At 42.9% G+C, this 4,601-nt stretch overlaps 1 pseudogene; it reads left to right on the top strand.

Moving 5' to 3' along the window:
* Positions 1 to 724, top strand: part of LOC106945180 (tripartite motif-containing protein 16-like) — a 1,699-nt pseudogene extending 975 nt beyond the window's left edge.
* The last annotated feature ends 3,877 nt before the right edge of the window (positions 725 to 4,601 follow it).

Genomic DNA, 4,601 nt, shown 5'->3' with positions numbered 1-4,601 from the left:
TCGACACACTCATCCAGCATCAACATCCGTCCTCTGAGACACTTTGAGGACGTGACAGCAGCTGTGTCAGAGCTCAGAGACAAACTACAGGACGTCCTGAGAGACTCATGGACAAACATCTCACTGATGGTCACTGAGGTGGATGTTCTACTGTCAGAACCAGAACCAAAGAGCAGAGCTGGGTTCTTAAAGTATTCATGTGAAATCACACTGGATCCAAATACAGTAAATGCATGGCTGGGACTATCAGAGGGGAACAGGAAGGTGACAAGGATGAATCAATATCAGTCTTATTCTAGTCATCCAGACAGATTCACTGGTTGTGTTCAGGTTCTGAGTAGAGAGAGTTTGACTGGACGATGTTACTGGGAGGTGGAGTGGAGTGGGAATCAAGTTAATGCAGCAGTCGCATACAAGAATATCAGCAGAGCAGGGGATGGGAATGAAAGTGGATTTGGATGTAATGACAAATCTTGGGCTTTAGTGTGTCAACAAAACAGTTTTGGATCTCGTCACAACAACATCTGGACCTCCATCTCAGGTCCAGGTTCCTCCAGAGTAGGAGTGTTCCTGAATCATACAGCAGGTCTTCTGTCCTTCTACAGCGTCTCTGAAACCATGACTCTCCTCCACAGAGTCCAGACCACATTCACTCAGCCGCTGCTGGCTGGAGTTTGGGTTGGTACTGGAGACTTTGCAGAGTTCTGTAAACTAAAATAGATTTCCTCTCTTAAGCTGAACAGCTAATTTCAAACTGAAATAAGCTGTTCAGCTTAACCAAATCCAGGATTTTGGTTACCCTAGATTTATGAGGTGGATTTTTTCTGATCTGTCAGCAGTGGTGCGGACCGCCTTATAGTACCGTTGGGTTAAGGTGAAACAGAGAGCAGTTAGCAGGTAGTACTGGGGCTTTGAGGTGACAGTCTGTACCGTTCCTTTACATCAAGATATTTGGTTCTGACCCACAGTGATGGGACTGACTCGGGCTGCCTGTAGCCAACCGGGCATTTAGTCCAGCACTGGGGCAGTCTGGTAAAATTAAAGTCAGAATTTTTCTCTGCAACCAACAGTGATGTCAGTGATGTAGCAACGCGTTACTGACATCAGTAAGTAACGAGGGAAGAGGATGATGGCATTTTGTTGCTGAAAAACCAGGAACTATTTTGAGTATCACTCACCAAGTCTGTTTATTATAAGTGGTTTTGGGCTTGTTTTTTTCTAAAGTCCCTTGCAGATTTAATGAGTCGCAGGTTGTGCTTTTTGGGTGTGGAAATAATCAGACATAAACACCAGAATTTGTCTGACATCCAGTTAGTTTTAGTCAGACTCCATCATTTCCCTGATGATCTGTCCCGCTGTCTGTGTTAATGTCAAGTTAATATTACCTCTGAATTACGTCGAGTTTCGCTTTGTGCTCCAGAAAACTGCAAACATCGAGACTAACATGAACAGCGCAATAAATGTGAAAACAGCAATGAATGAACGAGTCTGTAAAGTTGTGCAACTAAACGCCATTATAGATATTAATATTAAGATAAGTGTCACAAATCTGTGCAGCGGGACATCTGAATTGTAGAGCGGCAGGAGGAGCTCTGTGCGCTGCGCTCTGACAGCAAACACAGGGCCGTAATGCAGAATCAGGAAGCTGGGGTGGGAGGGGGTTCTACGGTCCTATTTATAGTTTTCTAGACAATACAGGAACACACAAAAATATGCAAAAATTACAAAGGTTTTTTTTTTTTGTGCTGTTGTAACCATTAAAAAATCTCCCCTTCAGTTCAAAATGGGGACACATTGTTGATGTTACCATTATAAAATAACTTGCTGTTAAGTCTTGGCAAAGCTCAATGTAATTTTCGCAGGTGGCAGAGCGTTGTTGTTAGCAGTTGCTGAAATAACTAAAAAAGTTAAAAAAGCCGCTACACACTGGCTCCAACATGCCTCAGGGAGGTTCCCCCAGCCACAAAGGGCTCGTTCTATGCCGTTTCAGCAGTCAAAATTGAACTTACAACTTCCATATTTCAATCTATCAAGTTTATTTGTGCAGCACATTTCGGCAACAAGTCAGTTCAAGATGGTTTACATAACAAAAACATTATGCAATGGTTTGTGTCATGCAAGTTATAAAATTATAAAGTTTCTTTATAACAAAGCGATAAAACGCCATACAGTCAGCATTTGAACAAACATTACAATTTGATAAGTGCCATCACCAAAATCATATAATATGCTGGTCAATGTTTCATTTATTATGTAACCAGATGGGTTTTTAGTCTAGACTTAAATGAACTAAGTGTTTTGGCTGATTTGCAGTTTTCTGGAAGTTTTTTTTCCAGATTTGTGCAGCATAGAAGCTGAATGTTGCTTCGGCATGTTTGGTTCTGGTTCTGCGAATGCAGAAGACTTGAGAGGTCTGGTAGATTGCTAGGTCGTTCAATGATTTATAAACTAACAGTATTTAAAAGTCTATTCTCTGAGCTACAGGGAGCCTGCGGGGTCATGTTCTCTATCTTCCTGGTTTTAGTCAGAACTCCAGCAGCAGCATTCTGGATTGTCTGATTACAATCACAAACATAAATATATTGGATTGGAATTTAATGTTTTCATTAAACCAGTTTTCATTTCAGAACAACTGACTGAGTAACTTCATACAATGGCTGTGACCACAGGAAGTAGTAACCGGATCCTTCAGTAGATCCAGAGAGATGGAGCAGGAGAAAGTTTCTCTGTCCAGCTGATTCTGCTCCATTTCTGCTCTCAGTCAGTGCAGAGAGACAGCAGCCAATCAGCTTACATCTTCATCAGATGTTGGCTCCACCCAGCTTCGTGTGTTTGGAATCAGAAAGAAGGAGGAATATCAGGCTTTGATTCCAGCAGTGGAGGTGGAGAGCTCTTAAAGCTATAAAGTTTAATGTTTAAATGTTATCAAATTAGTTTTTACTTTAAAATAACAAAAATGAAAGGAGAGAGTGAGAGACGTCTGTCTGTATTGTAATATCAGTCCATGGGAGTTTTAGCCAGATTCTGAACTGAATTGACTGTATTCATACACACTGAACAAATCGCTCTTCCATATTTCAATCAGTCAAGTTTATTTGTGCAGCACATTTCAGCAACAAGTCAGTTCAAGATGCTTTACATAATAAAAACAGAAAATCACAAAGTTATAAAGAAAACCCCACACAGTCAACAATTGAACAAACATTACATTTCGATGAGTGCCATCACCAAAAATCAAACATATCAAATATGATGGTCAATGTTTCATTTATTAGGTAACCAGATGGAGTTTTAGTCGAATATTAAAGGAACTCAGTGTTTTGATTGTTTTGGAGTTTTTTGGAAGCTGAATTCTGCTTCTCTGTGTTTGGTTCTGGTTCTGCACCAAACAGATGAAAAGCTAAAAAAAAAATAGTTAATTGTTTATAATCCTGCGCCTTTAAAAGTGTTGCTGCAGCTTTTCCTGCTGAAGGAGTTCTACAGAGAAACATGGCTGCTCTTAAAAGGAGCTAAATAAAGTCTTCCCATCAATAACTGTTTATCACGTCATGTTTTGATCTGAGAAATGACTCCCTCTGTTTCATGTTACCATAACGATTCAGTGTCAGAATGACATCAGCTGTACCGGCGTCTCGTCTTTCCGTTTGTGCCGCCGCCGCAGTCCAACCTGAACCTGATCCCGTCCACGACCCTCACCCCTCCCCTTCCCTCCCCCCACCTCATGCTGTCCTCAGAGACTTCCTGTCTGTTCGGCTCCACCTGTGCCCGCCGCATCTGTACCTTCCTCTCCTCTTCACCGCTGCTGGGATCCACCTGAAGCAGTGACTAATAGACCACAGGAACGTAGATTTAAAAGCTGCAAACTCCTACTGGCCGTAAACATGATTAAGCGGCCTGTTTTGGTTAACTGCGCTGCCCTCCCACCACAACTGGGTTTGATTTGTCAGTGGAAACCAGATGCAGGTGACGTTCCAGGGAGGCGGTAAATCTGAACCAGGTACGGGCCCTGGAGCTGCTGCAGCGAACCCGATACCCACTCAGGTCCGGACCAGAACCTGCAGCGGTACCTATCATTCCCCACCACCCACCGCTGCCATCCCCTACAACACAGCACCGCTTCAGAACCTGAACTCTGCGTTACGACTCTCTGTTGTTTTATTGCCACCTTGTAAGCACTAATTCAGCCAAGGAGGTGAAATGATGCAAGCCAAGGCAATCGGCTGAGTGTGGGTCGCTTTCATCGTGTTTCCATTTAGCTGATAGCCGGGATCCTGCTCTGTCAGCTTTAAACAGCTCATCAGGTGGAGAAAAGAGGATAGGAGATGCCGGCGCGCCGTTGGACCTGACACACAGGAAGTGGTGTTTAAAAGCAGCGCATGTCCTGCAGGGCAAACACATCACTGGATCCTTCAAATTAAGATTCATTTATAGTTTCAGATCAAGGAATTTCTCTGAAATCAAAGCAGAGGCAGTATTTTCTATGTAAAGGATCCACTGGAGAATTTGCTTTCTGGTCTACTATCTTTGTCACATGTCTGTCCTCCCACAAAGAACTCTTGTCTCTTGATCTGGACTTAATCCAGGAAGGTGGACCAGCCAGG

This window comes from Poecilia latipinna, unplaced genomic scaffold, assembly GCF_001443285.1.
Source record: "Poecilia latipinna isolate Pla-1442-1.1 unplaced genomic scaffold, P_latipinna-1.0 Scaffold132, whole genome shotgun sequence".
Classification (NCBI taxonomy): domain Eukaryota; kingdom Metazoa; phylum Chordata; class Actinopteri; order Cyprinodontiformes; family Poeciliidae; genus Poecilia; species Poecilia latipinna.
This window is presented reverse-complemented; position numbering and strand designations above follow the sequence as displayed.